Consider the following 25,159-nt stretch of genomic DNA (forward strand, 5'->3'; position numbering starts at 1 on the left):
AGACAACCAACAGGGAACACAAGTAAAACAATAATGAGCCTTGCAAGGCACATGTTTAATTAATATAGTATTCTCGAGGAGGAGTATTAGCTTTAAAGACATGCCAGTTCATTTGAGGCCAATTCGCTGCCCTCTTCCCCCTTTTCACTGTTGCTGCTCTTAAAGACGTTTATGTGACTGCTTAACAGAGGAACCAGATTATGTGGGTGGAGGGAACAATGGAGGATCAAGTTTAAACTCCTTATTGAGCTCTACATGGTTCTCTGTGATCTGTTCTTGGTCATCTTTCCTGCCTCACCTCCTCCCACCTCCCCACTTTTAGCTCACCCTTCATTCACAGTAAACGATATGCAATTTCCACAAATAAACTTTGCTCTCTCATAGCTCTTAAGCATACTGCTGCCGGGATTCCTTCCCCCTTCTTTGTCCACTGGGATGCTAACTCCTTATCCTCTAAGACATAGCTTATAAATTATACCTTCTGCAAAGCCTCTCCTCTCCCCAGTCTACAGTGCCACAAAAGTGATTCAAGTCCAGAGAGAGGTCCCATAACTATTTATCAAGTGCCAAGAACTATGCTAAGAGCTTCATGCATGTGAGCTCATTTAATTCTTCCCAGTGACTGAGACAGGTACTGTTACTATCCCCACTTAAGAGAAGAGGAACCTGACATTTGGGAAACTAGGAAATAGTGGGTGAAGACAAGAATACAGAGCAGTCTGATTCCAATGCTTATCTACATTAGAACAAACACAAAAATTTATGTGGTCACCCCCTCATGTACCTACAACTTAGATTATCTGTAGAGGCAGGGTTAAGAATAACTAATATGGTCTTGGGTAAACACAATTCAGAGATTCCCAATTCCAATGGTGCCTAGAGATGGGTCATCAGTGGCCAACTACTAATAGACATCAGACATTGCTAGCATAGCTCAGCCCCACTCCTGGGAAAACTAGTGGGCAAAAGGGTGTGATTGGGGCATAGGAAGACAGAATGGAAGAAGGTTGGTGGTGACAACACAAGAACGGATGCACATGAAGGTAAGGATAAGTTTTACAGCTACTGGCTTGAGGCAAAGCCACTAACAGCAGCAGGCTAATAAGAATTTGTTGGAATAGGGGAGCCTGGCTGGCTCAGTCAGTGGAGCATGATACTCTTGATCTTGGAGTTGTGAGTTTGAGCCTCATGTTAGGTGTAGAGATTACTTAAAAAGTAAAATCTTAAATAAAAAAGAAAAGAATTTGTTGGAACGAATGAATAATAAAGGGTGGCTAGAGTGCTGACTACAGCATAAGGAACACACAAAATTCATCCTAAGGGTACAACAGTGCAAAAGATCACAGGTCAGGTCTTTCCAGCAGTCAGAAAGGCCATCAGCAACACTTTGCAGTATCAAGACCATGGGCTACAGTGACTGCATGGCAATAGGCACTGAACATCAGCCAGTCTATTAAATTTAATGTTAGAATGAGCTCACTGTGCAATATAATGTGAAACACACAGAAAGAGGTGAGAGGAGATAGAGAGAAGGGGGACATGGAGAGACCAAATACACATGCGTGCATGTAACTCACTTACTTGCATGATGACTAACAGATCTACTAAGGACCTTTTAGCAGTGATCACAAAATACAACAAAATAAAATTCTGTGTGTGTGTGTGTGTTAGGAAGATCCAGAGAAAATTGTATTAATACCAAGAAGAAAAGGAAAAATAATAAAACATGAAAAGATGGTCAGTTTCAATTTCTTCTTCCCTCTTTAGAAAATCATGTCAATCTGAGTAAAGCATATTTCAGCTGTGATGAAAAGCCAACCTAAACAAAACATGAGATAATTCTTACATCTTATTTTAATAAATCATTTCAAACTTTTAATGCACAGGGAAGCTTGCTACATTGAAATGTCTCTTCAAATTATTTATTTATTTACTTATTTATTTTAAAAATCCCAGTCTTGCAGCTTGGAATCTGCATATTCAAAATTTGCACTGCCTGATCATGTCTTGAAAAACGAGGTACACGGTTTGGCAGGCATACCTGCAGAACCACTAGCTTTAATTTCTGAATGGTTGGCTTGGAAAAGAGCAAAGCAAGAGACAGCTGTCCTTGAAAATTACAGTCATGTACCCACTTGACAAGACATTCAAACACAACAGTTAAGTCTGAAATCACCTTGAAAAGAGCTGATGAGGAACACTATGATCCTGGGATGATCAAACTATCACGCCAATTTAATTTTCTTCTGTGTCAGGACATAGAGATAAGAGGAAGGTAACAGCTCTAATCTACTCTATTTCTGAAGTTTTTTGTTGCATCCCAGATGGCAAGTCTCACGCGTATTCCAGTTAGAGGGGCGAATATTGGCTTGAAAGAGTCACTGTTTTAACAACATTGACAGCACAAAGTCCTAAAGGAAACAATTCTGGGGGCCTCCACCGAAAATCTGAACTGATAGTAGTTATGATGGTGGTAGTAACAATGAGCATACATTGCATTTGATTTGATAATGTATGCATATATACGATCTCTTTTTGTGCCTCATGACCATAACCTTGCCCTTCTAGGAGCTCACAGCCTAACTGCTACTATTGTCCTGACTCTATAAACAAGAAAAGAGAAGTTCAAAAATGTTAAATGCCTTGCCCCAGAGTCACACCCTTCTTGTGACAGTGCTATGACTTTTATCTTGGACAGCTGGTCCCTAAATCCAGTGTCTACCTAAAATGTCACACCTTTCTGCTTCTGATGGGTCATATCAGAAACGGAGAATCACACAAGCAAAAAAATTAAAATTGCTAATTTCAGTACTTTGAAAAAGAAGAGTAAAATGGAAACGACTCTGAATTATTGAAAAGTTATCCTAGAAAGGAGATGAGATTCAACAAGGTCAAATACACTGTAGCATGTATAGGCCAAAATAATAATAAGTAACAGCTGAAGAAAGGGTTTGACTACATAGTCATAATAAAGTCCCAGAGCAAATCTCTGATCATGAGCTGACAAATGAGAAATTTTTAAGGTGGACATATAAAAAGAAATTCCATATACAAAGGTCAAAAAGTTTTCTTTCTTCTACTATTGTAATAGTCAAGAGTCTTTGTTTTAGCTACCATACTTAAGAATAAACACAGAGAAACTAGAGAAATTTCAATGAAGAATGTCAGATAGGTATGGTCACGCTGGGTTGCCATTGGTCATAAGCCAGAGCATTCAAGATTCCGTGGACAAAAAAAAACACCCAAAGGCTGTTCCATGAGTTGGCCTGGTTGTTTCCATCAACAGTACCAATGGATCAGCAGATTTTGGAAGTACTCTGATACTGTCTGAGATGAGTATCACTCACTCTCTGCATCTCTTCCTTAGGACCCAGACCTACTCCTCCCCAACTCCATATGAGTTGGCAGGCTGCTGGTCCTGGAAACCTGTCCCCTCAACACAGAGATGGGCAGAGAATCCCAGCTAATCTAATCAGAGTTTTGCTTCTGAGTGGCGACATTCAAAGATAAAAGGCAGCTAAAGTTGGGTCATCCCAAAGAGACTGTACTAAGTTCTTATTTCTAATACTGCGATCCCTGAGCTTCCTGGGGCCTGTTGTCAAACTCTCCTTTCCATTCTGTGAGCACTAGTTAGCCTCCAATAAATGCCTTTGTTTGCTTAAATTAGCTCGTCAGTCTCTGTTGAGTGCAATTAATGGATATATTGTCATTCATCAATTCAATAAAACCTTTCCATGATAACATAACAACATTAGCTAACATTTGTTGAATGCCTACCATGTGCCAGCAACTGTATTAAAAGCTTTATGTATTATCTCTTTAATCTTCACAATAATCCTAAAAGGGGGGTGTCATTGTCCTCATTTTACAGAAGAAGCATCACCTCATTTTCTGCGAAGTCTTTCAAGTTCCCCAAAGCTTGTTGCTTTTTCCTTCACGTGGTTTTTAGCATTTCCACCAGGAAGGCATACTGTGCTATTTTAATATCTGTTTATAGTCTGCCCCCCTCATTTCCCACTGCATTAGACTGTGAGCTCCCTGAGGGCAAAGACGGCACTGCTCAGCACGTCTGCAGAATGACTCAATGTAGTATTTCCTGTCATAATTACCTCTTGCATTAGTGATGTCCATCCACTTTTACAAATTTCAGGAAAGTTCCCTTGAGTACAAGGATTGAGTACAAGGATTTGGAGAGGGGTTGAGCAGGTCTGTGTACATGCTGCTGCTGTTTTCATGGTTTCCAAACACTACTCTAGGCTGAAGAGGCCCAATTCCTGTCCTTTCAGGGTGTCCTCTCATAGCCTCTGAAACCCCACACCTCTCTCAAAGCAGTCTCTTCCACTGAAATATTTCAAGACCACCTCTAGTTCCATGACTACCATCTGCTAGTGTTCTAGACTTGAAGTCAAAATACTTATACAGAAGTCTGAAGTTAAGAAGGAGAGCTTCTGACTGAACCAAGAAAGAAATTCACAACTGTCAGGGTAAGAAAGCATGAAGTGGGCAACTGAGTTTTTCCTCTCTCGCTGATCACTCTAATGAGATAATAGCCAACTCTCTGAAGTGAACAGGTTAAACATTAACAGACCTTTGTACCCTGCCTGCTCTATAACAAGTGCTATGGAAGAATAACTAGGAAACTTTCTAAGAAATGCCCTTTTGCTTACACTTCCAAGTTTAACAAAGGGCTCATGCCCTGCTAACAAGTGCCAGTGCACGGAAGGTTTGATCAGGCTTTGGTTTTCTGTTGTTAAATACAAGATTTGGAAGGTGAAAACAGTTTCATTTATTAGTGGTCATTAATGGCCAATAATCAAGGTAGAACCAATCAGCAGGCAATTACCGGAAGTATAATAAGCAAAGGATAATTCCATTCGCACCTACTAGAATGGCTATAATTTTAAAAAAAGGAAAAGGAAAATATCAAGTGTTAGCGAGGATACAGAAAAACTGGAACTCTCAAGCATTGCTGGTGGGAATGTAAAATAGCACAGCGTTGTGAAAAATAGTTTGGCAATTTCTCACAAAGTTAAACACAGAACTACCCTATGACCTACTAATTCCATTCCTAACTAGATACCCAAAAGAATCGAAAGCTGAGACTGGAACAGATACTTGTACTCCAATGTTCATAACAGCATTATCCACAATAGCCAAAAGGTGGAAAAAACCTAAGCATTCATCAACAGATAAACAAAATGTGGTTATCTACATGCAATGGAATAATATTCAGCCATAAAAAGGAATGAAGTGATATATGCTATAACATGGATACACCTTGAAAACATTACATTTAATGAAATAAGTCAGACAGAGAAGGACAAATATTGTGTAATTTCCCCTTCTGTGAGGTACCTAGGATAGGCACAGGAGGCTACAAGGAGTTGGGGAGAATAGAAATGAGGGATTTTTTGTTGTGGATGATGAAAAAATTGGTATAGATAGTGATGATGGTTACATAACATTATGAATGCATCTCATTTAAGGCCACCAAATGGTACTCTTGTGAAAGGTTAAAATGATAAATATTATGTATATGTTACCACAAAATTAAAAAAAAAATTCCAATTACAAATGATTCTTCTCACAAATTTTAATCTGTGACTTAACCATGTGTATACATTAAAGCCTCTCTTACAATACTTATCCCATTCTGAGCAGTAGTATTATGAAGTAACTTATGTTCCTTGCTAGACCATAAGCTGCCCAGGTGCAGAATTCTACACTGCCTTGTACATATTCTAAGCATATATTGAGTGCCTACCATATTTAAGGCATTATGGTATGCAGTAGACAAAAAGGATGAATGAAACACAGTAGCTGTCCTAAGGAAGTCTGTGATCTCATGTGAAAGACACACCACACACAAGTGAAACACCTAGCGCATTGTAAAAAATGGCAACGGCGAATCTGGGGGCTGAAAGGCTTCAGAGATGAAGCAACATTTACTACATTAGATATTAAAGGGTGAACAGGGATTACCACTTTTCAGACTGAAAGAATGGTATGTGCAAAGCCACAGAGAGGTAAACAAATACTGCATTTGCAGAGGAAAATTTGTAACAAAGAGGCCATGAATGGGAAGAAGCAGAGGCAGAACAGAAAAGGCAGTATCTGTCTGATTGGAAATGGCCCTGAATGCCACATGAGGAGGTCTGAGCACAGGGGATATTTCTGAAAATTAACCCTAGAAGTATAAAGTACAGACCACAAAGTTAGGGGAAAGGCCAGAGGTAGGAATACCACAGGAGGTAGGAATACCAGAGGAGGCTGCAGCAATGGCCCAGGTGAGAGTTGGTAAGGAACTGAATTAACGTAAGTGGCAACAGGCATAAAGAGGAAGGCTTTCCAGAGAAATGTCTACAGCAGTATCAACAGCATTTGATTATCAGGTGGATGCAGAGGAGAAAAGGTGAGGAGGCCATGACTTGCACATAATCAGACCTCGCTGAATGCCAGCTGAAAAAAGAATGCAACAGTTATTTGTAATCATAAGCTAATGACTTTCTGACCCTGGTCGCAGTCTTGTAGGGTTTTAGCATTCATGGTGCCCTCGATGTCTCCTGTGTTGTGGTAATGGAAAATCCTACTTGAACAAGATGTAATATGAGCAAGATGTGTACTTAGCTTGAGCCCGGCAGGCGTCTCCAGTGGAGCAGAAGTACAGAACACCAGGGCCGAGGAGCCTGATCCCCTTTCCCAGCAATCCGTTCGCTACATGTCAGTGGGTATCATCCATCTGGGTCCTCTGCATTCTACCTGCGGTCACGAGGTCAGCAAGATGCTGACACACCTTAGGTTTCCAGAAACACCTGCAGGCTCCCAAATGCGCAATGGACCTCATGACTGCACTTATGAGTGCAGGAAAACTGCAGGCACAACACTGCTTTCTAAAATAGTTTTTACTGAATTTAGGCAGACTTGGGACAGTGGGAAACTACAGGACACTCGCTCCCCATCAGTACTGGCCATCTCAAGTGCACAGACATACAAGTGAAAAAGATGAAAATGGAGAATTAACAAGCTAGTAAGTGCTTTTGCTAATGGAGTCTGGGCACTGTCATTTGTCCTGGGTGCTGAGGATCTAAATATCCCAGAAGACCGGGAGGCAGCACTGTCCTTTCCCACTCAGCAACTCCAAGACAGACATCATGCTGCCTGGAAAACAACATTCTTGGAGGATCCAAAATCTACCCGCTTTCCCAATCTTGAGGTTCCTAGCCCTTTTACCAAACAGTCCTGTCTTCTTCTTCTCTACAGTAATGGGAAGCAAAAGAGATGGGCCACCCTAATTCACTGAATCACACAGGTTAACTGGTGACTCCAGCTGGGAAGAGGAGGTCAGACCAAAGTCTACAGCCCCAAACAGTCAAATGGGCATTTCCCTTGTTCTCCATGGGTCATACACAATGCTTGTTTTTCACTCCTGTCTCCTTACTGCTAACTGCTCAGAACCATACAATTTCCCAAATATTGCCCCTGTGGTAACCTCAGAAACAGGCTGGTCCCTGCTGTGGAGATGAGGAAACAAAGGGTGAGTCACCAATTGCCACTCTGCTCAGAGATGATGGAGAAGTTCACAGAAACAATGTCATCTGATTCCTAGTCCAACATTCTTTTGTCTTAAGGCTCAAACAGAAGGGCTACTCCACTGACAGAATCATATAGAAGTACCCTGGGAATGGCTGAGCCTGGATTCTGGTAGAAGCACTCCTGCTCAAGTAATGAGAAGGCCAATGGTGAGACAAGCAGTAAAGTTCCGAGTCCCAGAAAATAGAATGGACTTGGCTTTATGAGCTCTGAGAGTGGCCCTCACCTCTTTAGGTTAATTCTTTTTGTCCTCTTTTTTTCAGTAAAATATTGCTAAAACAGTAAACATTTTATCTAAAGGAAAAAGAAAACCTCAGGAATACTGTATCTGGTAAAGAGTTGCTCTCTCTAGTGATCTGTATTCAAGTCCCACTCTGACCTTAGAAATGCTTTGAAATCTAAGCAAACTCTGGGCCCAAACAGTTCCATTTCCCCACCTTGTAACTCTGGAAGACAAATCTCTGAGACTCAGTTTTTCCATATAACTATGCAAAACTGCCTTTCTTTTTTCTATTTACATTATCATGTCAGATTATACTTAATAAGTAATAAAATGAAGAGCTGCAAACCTCTATCTAGCCCCCTGGCACTGTTCAGAAAGCCTCACACGTAGTAATTTACTTAAACCTCCACAATGCTGTAAGTAAGGTGAGGTAGGTACTATAGCTATTCCTATTTTACAGAGAAAAAATGGAGGCACAGAGACTAAGGTCCTTACCCAAGGTCGCACAGCTGGTTTAGGATCTGAGCCTAGTCTGGCTTTGGTGACCAAGGACTCTCAACCACTCTGATTCTGCCTTAGAAAGCTGGTTACAAACCCAACCAATTCCTCCACCTGGGCAGAGGGCTGCCAGTCTACATCCCTCCCTTCGGCGCCTAGGGGCTGCCTAGTTTCCAGCCCCATCCTGCCATCACACTCAGCCCTGTGCTGGGCCAGCTTCTCTAGAAAGTCTACAGCAAAAATACAACTAAACAAAAAACAGGTGAATTCCCAATCTTAGTTGTTCATCTATTTAGTTTAGAACCTAACCTAGGAAAGATTCAACCTCATTTCTCTTTTTGGCATATAAGCCCTGTAAGATCATTTCTCTCTGGAGCACTCTCTACCAAGAGCATTTGGGGATTAGCACATGGTGAGGGACAAAAATGTTCCCTAAATAAATAAATGAGAAAATAAATAAATTAAATCCAACACATCAAAAAATAAATAAATAAACAAATGAGTAAAACAATCCTTAACAGAGCCATAAAATTAATAATGCTGCTGGACCTGGAGGAGAAAAAAAATTCAATAGTGCCTTCATCATTAATAAATATATAGTCAGTGTTAACCATCCACCAAGCACTATTCTAGGAGTTTAGGCTACAGCAATAAACAAGAGGCAATACAGGGGCACCTGGCTGGCTCAGTCAGTTGAGCATGCAACTCTTGATCACAGGGTTGTGAGTCTGAGCCCCACAATGGGTGTAGAGATTACTTAAAAATAAAATCTTAAAAAAAAAAGGGAGAGAGATAATACTTGAATTCCTAGAGCTTATATTCTAGGAAGGGGGAAAGGGCAAAATAAAATACATAGAATGTTAGATGGTAATTTTATTGAGTATTTGACATAAGCAGTGTTTAAGAAGATGAGCCAGGCTATTGAATGATTTGCAAGATGCATCTGAGATGAAGAGAGTCGAGAGGCAGGGGATCAGTGAAGCAGCCAATGGTGAGTTGAGGTAAGAGGTCAGGCCTGGATCTAAGTGTCAAGTAAGGCAGCTCAAGTCCAGAGAGTGGTTGTGGCTTCTCTGCTCCTTTGAGGACCAGACATGTTACATTTATGGTCCATATCACTGCCACTCAGAAAAGAGCAGCTAAACAGATAGCATCGACGTGGAGAAAGAAGTCCCTGCTTTCCAGCTAGGCCCCTTCAGGTCTAACTATCACCACAGGATTATTCACCCACCATTTTAGGGAAACGGGAAGAGAACTATTATAACTGCCTTACCAATGGATCCAGAAATACTCAAAAGCACATCCAGGGCGGTTATAACCAATGTCTATGGCTACTACACCCCGGTGTGATGCCTTAGCTTCCAGAACTTTTTCACGTAGTCATCCAGTCCTGAGCAGAGGTAGTGCCCAGTGCAGGGTTAAACCCACAGGAGAAAAGAGCAGATAGCTGCCTACCTTCTGGTAGGACACAGAGTGAGGGGCACTAACAATCTTGCCATACCCTAAGAGCTCCCCACAGGGCTACTGCAATCATTCCTTTTGCTGAAGACACAATTTATAGAAAGCCCCAGTGAAAATGCCACACTCTTTCTCTCTCTAAAAGTAAATAAATAAATATCTTAAAAAAGAGAGAGAGAAATAATCTGGTCCAGGCTCTTCACCTGAGTCTGTTGATTAAAGGTGAAACCAAGTTTAATTCCTTACTTTTTTGACTCTAAAACTAGTGAGTGGTTTTTCAACTCTCCCATCCTCTCCTTCCTCTAGAAGGAGGATCTTTTTTGGCAGGCAACTCAGCTTGGGACCTAAAGCACAGCAGATGATAAACACCTTCTGTCTTTGAAAGAGAAGAGGTAGAGCCATAAATTATCTGTACTCAAAATACCAAAGACACTAGAATTCATTTGAAATCCAAAGAATCTTAGCAAAAGGGCATAGGACAGGAATGAAAGAAGTAGTGTGGGGGACACTGAGAATGCCACTGAATGCTTAATGGGAATGGTCTCCTACTTCCCCCATAACCAGGCACAAACCACATGCCTGCTGATTCTTAACCCCAGCAGCTGAACTGCCCAAGGCCCACAAAAGGGGCAACACACACAGTTTACACCTTTTATTATTCTGATAGAAATTTCTCTCCTGGGAGCAGAAAGGGGTCAAAAGTCCAAAACCAAAAATATATATCTTTATAAGTCAGAGCAAAAGAAGCATTACAGCAGTTATTTAAAAAAAAAAAAAGCCTTAGTGAACAGAGCAGAGTAGGAGGTGTTAGAAAACTCACTCCAAGTAATTTATTCGCTGGGAACCACAAAGGGCTTTCCCAAGAACAGCAAAAACACCATTAATTTCCCCAGTACCCTCCTTTCAAAGGGCTCCAAACACTTCACACATATCATTTTAAATTGTCCTCAAAGGCTCCAAAATAAGGAGTTACTATTTCCCCAGGTTCAGATGGAGAAACTAAAACATTCATGGCCGCCCTGCCCTGTCCAAACCATCCTAACAGATTCAGCCAACATCGACTGAGGGCCTGCAATGAACATGACCTGTGCCAGGCAGAACCGGCGATACAAGGATGAAAGATATGATCTCTGTCCTCCAGAAAGTCAGAAGCCAGTGAAGCATGACAGATGTGGACATAAATCGTTTTGAAATAAAGCAGCCGATGCTAGGTGCTATATAGAAAGGGTCCAAACAGTGCCCATTTATGTGCCAAGCATTGTACTAAGTCTTTACTAGCACCATACTGCTAAAGTCACACACTATGTATGACTTACCTTACAGAGAAAGAAATGGAGACAATGAAAGGTAAAGAGACTTGCCCAGGGTCTCAAGGCCACATTATGGCATAGCATGATCAAAACCCAGGTCTGTCTGGCTCCAAAGCCCATTTAATGGGAGGTAAGTGCTTGGGAAGTTAAACACATACATACATGACAGCAGAGCGTCCTTTTCTCAGAGCCAGAGGAGAACTCCTGCAGAGGAAGGAGGCCCTGCTGAAGATCCCTGGAGAAGGTTCTGGCTTGGTGACAGCTCTACACAGCCCAGCTGGTGGGGGTAACCTCTGCCTCTTTTGCCAAGGCTCCACTCTGGAGGCCAAGGAAGAAAGATCTGAAGGAAGAAGAGCTTATGCAGCAGCAGGCCACTGTCCACAAGGAGAGCACGATCAGCCTTGGGGAATCCCTGGGTCTTAGCAAGGTTAATATAAATAGCTCTATTTTAAGCCCACAGGACAAGAAGCAGATGGGGGAAAGAGAAGATCCTCCAAACTTTAGGAGCAAAGTTGAGCCTGGAACTATGGAAGCCCCATCACCACTCCAGCATGGGATCCTTCTGTAATTGTTTTCAAATCTTAATTTCAACCTAACAAAACAACAACAACAAAAATCCTTTGATGGGGGCACCTGGGTGGTTCAGTTGGTTGAGCGTCTGACTTCCGCTCCGGTCGTAATCTCAGGGTCTTGGGATGGGCCTCACTGGGCTCCACGCTCAGCAGGAAGTCTGTTTCCTCCCTCTCCCTCTGCTCCTCCCCCGGCTTGTGTGCTCTCTTTCTCTCTCTCAAATAAATAAATAAAATCTTAAAAAAAAAAAACCACTTTGATGGAGCCAGATACTTCTGTGTATTACTATCTTGATCAACACAAATGACTTTGTTCTTATAAATGGATAGGTTAGCCATTAGTTCATTTACTTGTTCTTGTATTCTACCTACTTCCAAAAAAAGGTTCAAGTTGGCTTATAAAAAAAGGCACGTGCTATGGCCAAAAGAGCAAAAGTCTGAAAATCAGTCAGATCTGGACTTGAGACTCACTGTGGTGGCCACAGCCAAGTTCTTTAACTTTTCTGCCCCTCAGTTCTCCTCAGCTGCAAAATGGGCACACTCACCTCTAGCCAGGCAATTTGTGATGGAGATGAGATCTATAAAATGCCTGCCAGAATTGGGCCCACAGTAGACATCTCCACCAAAAAGGAAAAAAAAAAAAAAAAAAGAAAAGAAAAGGTAAAGAAAAGCGTTAATAAAGTGTATGTGTGAGAGAAAGAGGATAATGAAAAATTATATCAAATACCTAAATAAGGGAAGCTCTGTACTTTCTGGAAGCCATGGCAATGGGGAAGGAGGATTGTTATACCATTCTCATCGTTAAATAAAGGGAAACATAAGTTCATCAGGACAGAGAAAGTTCTTAAATTCTAACTGCAGAGAGACTCATCTACAGTTGAGTGGATGTGGATGTGCACACACATACACATGCACGCTTAACACTGTTTTTCTCTCTAATAGGAACAGGGCAAATGGCTCTCCAGAGCCCTGCTGCCCCTCTGACACCGCATACTGCCGCATGCAGTGAAGTACTTCAACAGTTAAAACATTTTTGTGCCAATATTTTTAAGAGTGCAGAAGGTTCCAAATTACATGTAAAATAAACAATGCCAGACTGTGAAAACTCTTGGCTGCAACGTTCTCTGATGTTAACAAGAGTTTCTTTATTACTGTAACCTTTCAGAAGTGAATAAAAATTATTTCTCTGCCCTAGTTTTGCCCTCCAGTAAAAGGGAAGAGAACAGTGACCATGGAAAGAGCTGTACAATGACCTCTCATGAAGGCTAGGAGGCTGGGAAGGGGGCAGTTTAAAACACAAAGCCTTCCGTATATGATTCTAGTCAAAGGTTAGAAATTTAGTTTGTGCTGTGCTGATCATACCGTAAAATTTTACGTTCCTAATATTTTATGTAACTAAAACCCTCAGGGGGACCAGAGGGCATTTGCAAGGAGCCCAAACTAAGCTGATGCTAAGAGAAAACCCAAATCTTGATCAAGGCTCCTTAGCCATTCGGGGAACCTCATTACTCTGAAATTGAGTCTGAAGTGCCCTTAAAAAACTGGGAAGAAGATCTATAGGTGTCCAGGACTTACACAAAATAGGTTCTTTTGCAGACCTCTGAGTCAATGAGTCTGTGAATATTGGACACCCAAAAGGATCTCAAAATTGGAGCTAGTCTGGACAGAGAGTCTGCTTTCAGCACTGTAAGAAAAGGAAAAAAGTCACCATACAAAGGCAAACATGCTCTGTCCTCTCACACCATTCTGCCTCTACCTACACTGCTCCTCTGCCCTGAAGGTTTCTCTTGTCTATTAAACACTTATCTGAAAGATACAACCCAAATGTCATCTACCCCAAGCTTTTCTCCTCTGGGCCTTCTCAGCAATTTTTAAATATCATAATCTCTCAATATTGTAATCACCTGCTTATCCGTTTGTCTTCTCCTACAAGACTGGGGAGGCGGGGACAGTATCTTCATCATCTGTGTATCTCCAGTGCCTAGCAGAGTACCTGAAGTTAGCAGACCACAATAAAATAGACGGATAGATGGGTAAAACCTTGTTTGTGTCTGGGAACAGAAATCAGACAGAGAATGATGAACTGCTAAAAAAACAGAACACAAGCTCTGGGATTTAACACAAGGCTAGCTTTTCAGACTCTCACAGAATTGCGGAATGTTAAGTCTGGAAGAGAATTTAGAAATCATCTAGCTCTCCTCCCCAGAGAGGTGAGGTGATTTGACTTACTCGAGCTCACTCAGAGAGTGGCCAGGCTGGCCAGAACTCCCTCCATTATACCATACCACCCATCCCTTCTCTTTACTATCGAAAACTGTAGGTATAAATATTTATTTGGCAGTTAAGATGAGAAATATGATTAAGACTACATATTATGAAAATGTTATTTCATTATAAACAAATAACAATGGATGGCACGCTAAAATTCAAACAATTTGATACAAAATGCACTATGTGAATTGCTCAAAAAAGTTAAACATAACATCACCGTATGACCCAGCAATTCCACTCCTAGATAATATGCCCAAGAGAGCTGAAAACCTATGTTCAGACAAAAACCTGTACATGAATGTTCACAGCAGCATTATTCATAAAAGCCAAAAAAAATGGAAACAACCCAAATGCCCATCAATTGATAAATGGATAATAAAATGTGGCATATCCATACAACAGACCATCCATAAAAAGGAGTAAGTACTGATACACGCTACAACATGGATGAACCATGAAAACATGATGCTAAGTGAAAGGAGCCAGAGAGAAAAGGCCACATATTATGATTCCATTTATATGAAATGCCCAGAATAGGAAAATCTATGGAGACAGAAAGTAGAGTAGTGGTTGCCAGGGGCTGGGGGAAAAGAGGAATGGGGAGTGACTGCTAATAGGCACAGGGTTTCTTTTTGAGGTGACGAAAATGTTCTGGAATTAGATAGTGGTGATGGTTGCATAACACTGTGAATTTACTAAAAAAAAAAAAAAAAACACTTAAAATGGTGACTTTTATGGTAGATGAATTATAACTCCATTTTTTTTTTTTTTAAAAAAAGGAAAAAGATACAATCTCTGCCCTCTAGGAGCTAACAATTTAACTGAAGGAGTCGGGACCAACATATAGACATGCTTAAGGACTCAGAGGTTCAGTGTTATGTGACAAGTAATGTGTAAGTTAGAGGAAGAAGGAAACAGCACTTAAGTGAAAAATCTTAATGCTTATGTTAGAGCCATAGTTCTGAGTGATGACCTTTTCAGGTAGTACAGACTAGTGATTAAGAGCATGGGCTCAAAAGTCTGGCAGGTTTGGGTTCCAATCCAGGCTCTCATATTTACTGTGTAAGACTGATTAAGTTATCTTCCTGGTAGGTTGGAATAATGGTCTCCCAAAAGATATCTATAGCCTAATTCCTGGAACCTGGGAATGTACCTTATATGGGGAAAAAAGGACTTTGCAGCTATGATTAGATCAGGAGTCTTCAGATGGGGAGGTTATCCTGGATTATCCAGGTGGGCCCTAAACGTAATCACATGTACCCTTAAAGAGGGAGGCTGAAATTGGAGTGATGTCGCCACAAGCCAAAGAATGTCAGCGGCCTCCAGAAGCTGGAAAGGGCAAAGAACAGATTTTCCCCTAAAGCCTCCAGAAAGAGCACGGCCCTGCTAATGCCTCAATTGTGGCCCCATGAGGCTGATTTCTGGCCGTCAGAACTATGAGAGAATAAATTTCTGTTGTTTTAAGCCACCAAGTTTGTGTTAAGTTGTTACAGCAGCTATAGGAAATGAATCCACTAACCTCTCTGATCCTAGTGTCTTCATCTATAAAATGAGGACAGAAATACTACCTCATAGGTTAAGATTGTTGTAAAATGTCAAATTCGTATGGTGCTTATAAAGTGCACAGCAAAGAGAAAGTTCTCATTAAGTGTGAGCTACTACTATGGGTGAACTGTTTCTGTATTATGCTGAAATCCTCAACTTTTACAGGGCACCTGCCCATGCCCACACCCTGCTCCCCTCAGCAGGGAGAGCAGGAAGAGCTGGCAATCAGGGGACCCGAGTTCTGCTCTTTAGTTGGTTTCTAACAAATTTACTCCTCTCCTCAAGCAAGTTTCTCCGTTAGTTAAATGACAGGATCAGAGGTGAGCAGTGGCCCTCTGACCAGAGAGTCTGTTAAGACACAGGTTGCATTCGGCAGATTGAGGGTGGGGCCCTAAACTTGCATTTTTAACAAGTTCCTAAGCGATGTTGAGGCTGCTGGTCTGGGGACCTCACTTTTGAAAATCTCTGGTCTAGATTATTTCAAGGCTCCTTTCCAGTTTTAATGGTCTAAGCCACCCCACAGATGCAGCATTCAAATAATAAACACTGCTGTATCCGGCCAGAATAGCTTTACAACGAAGTTCTTTTCCTATGTAAGAAAGTGGGGGATGGAGGAGTATGAAGTCCATGGTTAAGGACTAGTTTTAACTTTTGAACTAAGCAGAATGAAAAATCTTAAGCAACAGTGGGAACAGGAAGGGGCTGTCCCCTTATCCAACATGCTGGCCCCATTTTAATTTATCTTAATCCCACCTTTCTGCCTTTTCACCAGACCCCTCCCCCTCACGCCCTCCTCGAGAAACACATCTAGGTGTCTCCTGAATTCATTTACTGGCTTTGCCGTGCACAGTATAATACCGCCTTTGTTAGTCTCCCGGCCCAGCCTCTCTGAGCACGGTGTTCAGTCTCGGTGTTCCTCTACTCTTAAAAAAACACAACCACGGAGTCTCTGAAAAATAATTGTAAAATCAACTTAAGGCAAATTCAGCCGATGTGGAGACATTCAGACTCTAAATGATGGAAAAAGAAACAAATTCAGAACATTGTTAGCATTCTCACCTTTTTTTCCCCCTTAATCTCTATTAGTCCTGCTGAGTAGGAAACCTCTGCCATATCGGATTAGAAACTCTGAATAAAAGGGGCCTCAGGCTTGGGACTGCACTGAAGAAATGGAATGCCTTGAGACTCCAGAAAAGCTGTCCTCTTGGCCTTTGGAAGTTCTTGGTAAGAAGACCAGAGAGAAGGAACCTGCCACGAAGTTGATCCCCCTCCTGCACCCCGGGAAGGGATCATGGTATAGTAAAGTGGACACTGGGCTGGGAATCAGCATACCCTAGTTTGGGTCCTCATTCTGCTGTTTGTAGCTGCACAGCCTTGGGCAAATCAATGAACTTTTCTGGGACCCCATTTTCTCACCACAGAAACGAGCCAGTGGGACCTGATCTATAGTCCTTACTCTGAGATGCACATCAGAAATCCTCTGGGGAGACTTTTTAAAATACATACACATCTGAGCCCCTTCAGATTGAGAACCACAGAACCAGAGAATATCTGAGGCACTCAATCTAACATTCTAAGGTTCATCTATTCTATAAAGTGAATTAGAAATATAAATGATGAGAGAGTCAAGGAACCCCAGAGGCAGGGCAGGGAGAGAAAAATGAAACTTTCTCGGGGGAGAGGGTGGTCAGAGAAATTGAATCCAGGTGTGATAAGAGATCATTCATTAAGTCAGAATTTGGGAGACAATGCTGCCCAGTCACTAATAACAGAAGCAGGTACCTGTGTCCACCCAAGTATCTGAGGGGTGACCATGTTAGGCACTCCGTGTTAAGACACCAGGAATCCTAGGATTCTTCATCCCATCTAATGGGCGTGACCTACACAAACCCACAATTACAGGACAGCATGGTAAGTCCTATCACAGAAGTTTGTGCAAAGTGCTGCAGCAATACAGAGAAGGGAGTGGCCAAACATACCAATATTATTGGGGGGTGCTGGGAAAAGCTTCGTGGAAGAGGCACTATCCAGGTGTGCCTCACAGTGCCACGAGCAGGGAAGACAGGTGTTAAGACCACTTCAGACAAAGGGACCTGTATAAACAAAAGCCCAGAAGCATAAAGGAACATGGCATCAGTGAAAATGTGGCATGAGTGAAACCTGTGTTTGTGTGTATGTGTGCACATGCATGGATATCTGTGTATCAGAGAGGTCTCTTGGCAATCAGACTAGAAAGATGGGTTGGGACTAGAATGTGAAGATTTCTTCTCTCCCCACTCCCCGCCCCCGCTCCATTTTTCACTTTGAAGAGTTTCAAACGTACTTAAAATTCTAAGAGTACTACAAGAAAAACTTGTATAATTTTTAGATTCACAACTGTTAATATTTTTAACATTTGCTTCATCTCTATATATACATACACATGCCCTTTTTTCTTTTGCTAAACCATGTGAAAATATCAAATCATTTCATTCCTAAATACTAAACACTATATCTTCTAAGAACATTCTATGTAACAATGAAGCGTTCTATGTACCATTGCTAAGAATATTTGAATTTTGTCCCTCAGATTTCTAGACAGAGGGATATGATCAGATGTGGAATTTGGAAAAACCTCTGGTGATTTATATGGTGACAGGGTTCACTAGAGTGGGTAAAGTCCAGAACTAGTTACGAAGCCATGTGCAATGAAGGAGAGATGATGAGGGTTGATATGAAGCAATGGAACAGAAGAGAGGGAAAAAAAAAAAAATCCAAAGATATTTTGGGCAGAAAAGTGACAGGACAATTTGGGTGCAGAAGATGAGGCAAGAGGTGAGGAGGACTCTAAGAATTCCAGCTTGGAGGGGCTAGATTGATGGTGACGACATCAGAAGTGAGACAGGAAACACAGGAAGAACAGTTTCATGGAGCTATTTATCCCATCTCCTGAGTGAGATTTATTTAGGAGAACCATTAGCAACACCTGAAAATGGCTCTAGCTGTGCCCAATGCACACAGCTCTAAGCAGTACCAGAACTATGGTACAAAAGACATCAAAGGGAACAGGACACCCAAAGGGACTGGAGAAGCAAAAAAAAAAAAAAAAAAGTGATAGGTTAGAGAGGTAAACAGTTCTGAGACAATGAGCTGAATTGGGAGTACTTAATATGAAGAGTACTTAAGAAGGGTACCCTAGAGAAAGACAGGACAGTGTCAATGCCCCAAGGCAGTCAGGGCTTTGAAAACAGAATTAGGTCACTGTCTTTCTTCTACAGAAATTCCATACGGTAAACTGAAGATAACAAAGAGGATCAAATTCACTTACTGATTTACTCAGTCAAGAAACATTTACTGAATGCCTACTAAGGATAAAGCTCCATTTCAGGTACCAGAGGAATAGACAAACAAATACGAACTAGACCTCAGGAAACTCACAACCTATAACTCAAGGTAAAAACGGCCAGGAGAGAGATAAACCATCATGTGCATAGATAGGAGTTTCATGCTCTATTTAATTTCAATTTCAGATAGGTTTATAACTTCTCTTTCAGGGACAATCCCTGAAATGAAGTGAGTCCAGCATGCTGCCCAGAAGGACAGGCAAACTGAGCCATCAGACCGGCATTCTGGCTGTATGCTCCCAGGCAGCTGATAAGTCACAAAACTGCCTAAAGCACACACTCCATGTACCCTTGCTGCCTCCTGAGACCTGGGGTCATGAAACTTGTACAGAGAAAGGAATGTATCTACTAAAGATACATCTCAGTTGGACCCTGCTCAAGTTCATGAGCCAATCCCAAAATGAAATTGCTCTGCCTTCTAAGAATTTAGCCTTCTCTCACCTAATAAACAAATATCCACTCCAACAGCTTAGGACATTCAAAAACTTTGAAAAGAACAACTGATATCTGGGAACAAACATGTCTTATTTTAAAGGCCTCAAGCCCAAGGAATTGCTCTGTATTTACACTCCACCATTCGTATCATTGGCCACAAAACTATGAACTTAGAGTGGTCCTTGCCTTTAAAACAGTACCTATGGATAGCAGTGAGTGTTAATTCTGACCTAGAGATGGAAAGTATAGCAAAATTTTTACCTCATGGTAAAACAGAGGAGTTTGAAGATTTCTGTGGGGAGGTAGGGAGGAGAAGGGAATGGAATTACAGAGGCCTGGAAGAGAATTTCCAGAAAAACTAAAGTATGTATAATTCTTATTTTTACCACCTTTACAGATTTAAAGTCTTTGTTAGTTCAGAAACATAAAAGGCCTCATGTATAAGTTGTTGGGGTTTTTTTAGTCAAATCAATTAGAAGACGGGAAAGCATGGAAAAAGAAAGAAAAACTTGAGGGTAAAGGAAACAATTTCTCATTTCTTTTTCTTACAGTATTTAAGACAGAGCAAACAAATATGCTCAGAATGAAAAGGGCTACCTCTCCACCCCACTTTTTCTAATACATATAGTGGGCTTCCAGAACAGTCTTCTGTTGTCAGTTATTTACTGGACATGCATTCAGCCAAGGGGCAACGATAAGCACTTTGGAGACTACAAAGAGGAATACAGGGGATCCCGCCCCCGGGGAATTCACCTGGAAGGTAATCAATACTCACGAATAACAATGATACAAAAGAGAAACAGTAAGACCCAGAAAATGGGTACATATAAATTACTAAGGTACTTCCAGCTAGGGACAACTGAGACTGGCTTCCAGTATGGGGTGGAGGGATGTAAAGGAATTGGGGCTGTGGCGTATTGTATGTACCGCACGGGGAATGACACAAGACAGGAAGAGCAAGGCATTCAGCTTGGCTGGAGTGAAGAGTATGTGAAGCAAGGCTGGAATGTGATGTTCACTGAGTGCTTAATATGTGCCAGGCACATGGGCTAGAAGGTTTCACATATTTACAGTTCAAGAAGAGCTGGAGGAAATGAGTTTGGAAAGGTAGTCTGGAGTGTGATCAGAGAGGACCTTGCAAAGCAAAATGCTGATTCTAAGAAGAAAAGTAGAATTTTACAAAGGAGTCCAGTTCAGCCCACAGCTCCTCCACCTCTTTCTAGGCCCTCTGCACCACCCCAGGAGGCAGCTCTGCTAGAGAGGACAGGAGACCTTGAGGCGACAGGAGGCTCATCCTTATTCTGGAATGGTGCTAGCAAGAAATCATCTGAAGTCCTGATGAGACAACTGGCATTCCAGGGACCATTGATAAGGATAAACTTGTAATTTCTTAATACGCTTTCCCACCTAGTCTCCAAGGCTTGGAAAGCTTAAACCTGCTCATTGTGAGCCACAAGGTGGAGATGTCTGGCAGGGCAGAACTGAGAGGAAGTCGTTTAGCCAGCCTAAGGTTACCATTAACACTTTGAGCCACTGCCTTGAGCTAATTTTTATGTTTGTTTTTTAAGTTTGGTTGAAATGTCACAAATGGAAAAATTAACTAAAGCGCCAGGGTTAGCCACAAGACTGGACACACCTGGCTGCAAACCCAGCAAAAGAAACTTACTTCATTAGTAGGAGAGGCAGAAAGTGAAATTTACATCTGAAATGTGCCTGCACCAGGAGAAAGTGCTGAGGCCAAAGGCCTGTCTGTTTTTACAGCTGTGTCAAGTCTTAGTTCTCTACTCTTACCAACACTCAGGAGTGAGGCAAGGGCCCAAGGAAAAATGGTCTCCAACCTCTTCAGCTGCAACTCAGCTCACAAAGGTTTTTAAGAACCAGTTAATGAAATAAAACAAGACCAGATGAGGTGATATAATGAACTTTATTTCCACAGCTAATTTATATGTTTAAATCCCAAATAATGTGTTTTTTTTTAAGTTAGAACGCTCTAAATTATTGATGTGATTTCTGTAACCTCAAATTTAACACTTGCATTTTATACCGGCTTCACTAATGATATATGAGTCTGCCTTGTTTTTCACAATAGTTGGGCTCCTAAAAAGCTGATAAAAAGCATAAATTTTTTAATAAAAATTTCCCCACCAAATGAGACTGCAATTCTAATTTCAAAGGAGTTCTTGATTCAAATTTCTGATTCGCCATTAATTCACAAGTGGTTCCACTCAAAGTAAGAGCCTCTAAGAATTCTTTGGCATGAAAAAGATCACCACTACAGTGATCAGTCTTATAAATTCTACTTTTTATATAAGTTTTCTTAAAGATGTACACTTGGGATGCCAAATTACACAGAGACAGATTTACAAACTACCACCTTCAAATCAGATTTTTTTGAGGCACCCCAACAACTCAAATTTTTATTTTTTATTTTTTAAAGATTTTATTTATTTGAGACAGAGAGAATGAGAGAGAGAGAGCACATGAGACGGGGGAGGGTCAGAGGGAGAAGCGGGATGCGGGACTCGATCCAGGGACTCCAGGATCATGACCTGAGCCGAAGGCAGTCGCTCAACCAACTGAGCCACCCAGGCGCCCCCAACTCAAATTTTTAAAAGAAACTGAAGCACACAGGAGGAGAGACTTGGCAGCCAGGGTCAGAACCAGGCCAGACTGGCTCCCTACTACTTTCTCCAACCACATGTCCCTAACTCCCATTTCTTTAGGTTGTACACACACACAAGACTGAGAACCCCTCTACACACACAACCACATTCATAACAGAAGTGGTTAAAATACAATTTTCTTGCCTGTATAAAGGGTGCCTGTTTATACCATGAGTTTGGAATAGGGGTGCGGGGGGACCAAGTCAATTACAATAGAAAAACAGTAACAGTAATTCCCCAACTCATCCAAACATCAGTTATTTTTAAATCACCATCTTTTACAGTCTTTGTAACTAAACTGGGGCTTGACATTTCTCTTCATGCAGGTGAGTTTACAAGTCTGCACTTGGGGAGCATTATGGATCATCTAAAACCTTGCTATTCAAAGCGTGGCTGCCACATGCTCACCCTGCTCCACCTGTGGCACTGGCGCCACCTGAAGCTTTCTAGAAATGTAGACTCTCTGGCTCCACCCCAACCTACTGAATCAAATTTGCATTTTAACAAGATCCCCAGGTGGACTACAGGCACATTAAAGTGTGAGAAACACCGATCTAACACACTTCTCTATAAGACATCGTATCTAGAAAAATTCAGAAAGAAAAATGGTTGGATAAAATGGAGGGAAAAAAAAGAAAAGGAAAAACTAACTCCCACAGGACTGCACTGATGGACACATGGTCTAGAAACAAATAAATCAAGCATCATCTATCTGATAAGTTGGCTTTAAAACAGAATTTCAGAGGCTGAGATTCAATGTATTCATTCATTCAACAATATTTATTCATCCAATGTTTACTATGTAAGCAAAAATGTGTGATTAAAACAGGTCTCCTGCCTTTATAAAGCATGCAGTCAAGTGGAAGTAACATTATAAAGTAACACAGAAGGTTCAAAGTGCTGGAGATTGTGATGGAGATATTTATGGAGGTCCAAAGGAAATTCATGGGGGCGGGGGGTTAATAACTAAAAGGTTCCTGTAGTTCAAGAGTCAGTAATGTATGGCTCATTAAGCCATGTGGCCCACATGGGTCTAGCAGTCCAACGCCCAGGCAAGTTCAGTCAATAGTGATAGAAAAAACAGGCTAACTAATTAGAAGAGCTACTGTGTCACTGAACGGCAGTCAGCCAAGGCTGTGGCTGGCCAGGGGGTGTCACTGGCTATCATTAAGTGATTTGGTACTAGCAGCACCCCTGTATGTCCACTGGGTGCTGCCACAGAGTTGGATATAAGTACCTGAGGGCATGTGGGACACTCAGCTACAAGAATAGCTTCAAGGCTGCTGATCCACTCTGGGTAACAAAGACAGCAGAAAGGCCTGACAGTGAAAAAAATGAACAAGGAACCAAAGAACACACTTACAAAGACAGTCAGTATTCACTGACTCAAAACAAATGATGATGACGCTGACAGCAGCTAAAACTCTGACATACGCTATCCTCTTTTTAGAATGAACAGAAACGCCAATGGTCTACTGTCCCAAAGAAAGGCATGTAAATGTCACTGAAGACATCTTAAGATGAATCCATGTCCACTGTGCTTCCTATATTTGCAGTTCCTCCAAAGACATGAGAATTTGGAAATACCCTCTCAGTAGGAAACCATCATCTCCATGATTTGGCCTCAAAGACCACACTTTTACACACAGAGTAAGCACATGATACCATTAGTCAATGACACAGGAGTGTGTGAAAATAATTACAATAAATACAACATGGGTGACGACCTCCCACTTAACTCCCATGCAGCACAGAAAAATCTCCAGACATACTGCTGAGTGAAAAAAATTAAGTACATATTAATTGCTTATTAGTACACAGAGGACAATATCATGTATAATCAAATATACACACACAAAACCAACAGTATATATTTTCTATAGATAACATAGCTCAGCGGGGAACCTGCTTCTCCCTCTTCTCCCTGCCTGTGCTCTCTCTCGCTATCTCTGTCTCTCTCTTTCATATTAATAAAATAAATAAATCTTAAAAAAAATAAAAAATAAAAATAAATAAAAATAAATCTTTAAAAAAAACCCATATCTAATATATATTAAGTTAAAAAGCCAGGATGCAAAACTGTGTATGGTTAAGCCCATTTGTGTTATGTTAAAGAATACGTATTTATAATTTGCATTTATATAGGAACCAGCTAGAAGGATACACATCAACTCTTTTTTTTTTTTTTAAAGATTTTATTTATTTATTTGACAGAGAGAGACAGCGAGAGAGGGAACACAAGCAGGGGGAGTGGGAGAGGGAGAAGCAGGCCTCCCACCAAGCAGGGAGCCCGATGTGGGGCTCAATCCCAGGACCCCGGGATCATGATCTGAGCCGAAGGCAGTCGCTTAACCAACTGAGCCACCCAGGCGCCCTTGAGTTGATGTTTTATGTGTTCTAGAATGGCTTTTCTTTTAGATTTCTGTGTGATGCTGCCTAATGTCAGGTGGTAATTCAGCTAGCGTTGTTTCTGCCTCTATGGAGACTGACATGCCATGGAGACTTTATGTGTTTGCCCACAATATTATGGTTTGTCAATGCAAGGACATCCTGTGTGTGGAAATGGAATTATTAAGCCCAAGTAATGGTGGTAAGAGGGTTGGATTTGTTGAATGGAGGAAATCAAATAATAATTGAGCTTTAGGATGCTATGCCTTTGACACCAATTCAATGTTTGAACCAGTCCTCCTCTAAATTTGTTCTGATGGAAATACCCTGGCATCGGGCCTGCACTGTCCTCAGAAACTGAAAAACAAGCTCCTTGATCACTAACAACCTAGAATAATTTGGCAAGGTATCTAATGAAAATGTACATTAGTACATTTAATAATTAACCTGAGAAAGGGGGATATATAGTTTATATATATATATATATAAACATAGAATGTAATGGTAATAGAAAAACGAAACTAAAACATTAGAATACAGTTGTTTATATAAATCTTCCTTTGGGTATATTGCGTATTTTTGTGTCCAGACCATATTTTAGTAGATTGTAAACCTTGTTTTCTCCCATTTCATTGCCTCCCAGCTTAGGATCATCTAAAGCAGAACCATCAGATGGGGTCACAAAATGGGTTATTTTGGTTTTTTTTTCATTACAGTGTTCTCCCTACGGACTGAGGAGTAAACAGTTTATGTATGTATTATAAAAGTCATACATGTTCATAGAATAAAAATCAAAAAGTAAAAAGCATTTAATGTAAAGACAAGTGTC

At 41.2% G+C, this 25,159-nt stretch overlaps 1 protein-coding gene across 1 annotated transcript in view; it reads right to left on the minus strand.

The window, feature by feature from the left end:
• The window catches only part of LOC110579348 (ubiquinol-cytochrome-c reductase complex assembly factor 1), a 92,963-nt gene that overhangs the window by 14,978 nt on the left and 52,826 nt on the right, over positions 1-25,159 (minus strand). The gene's annotated exons all lie outside the window — the stretch shown is intronic.

Source organism: Neomonachus schauinslandi, chromosome 10, assembly GCF_002201575.2.
Source record: "Neomonachus schauinslandi chromosome 10, ASM220157v2, whole genome shotgun sequence".
In the NCBI taxonomy this organism is placed as follows: Eukaryota; Metazoa; Chordata; class Mammalia; order Carnivora; family Phocidae; genus Neomonachus; species Neomonachus schauinslandi.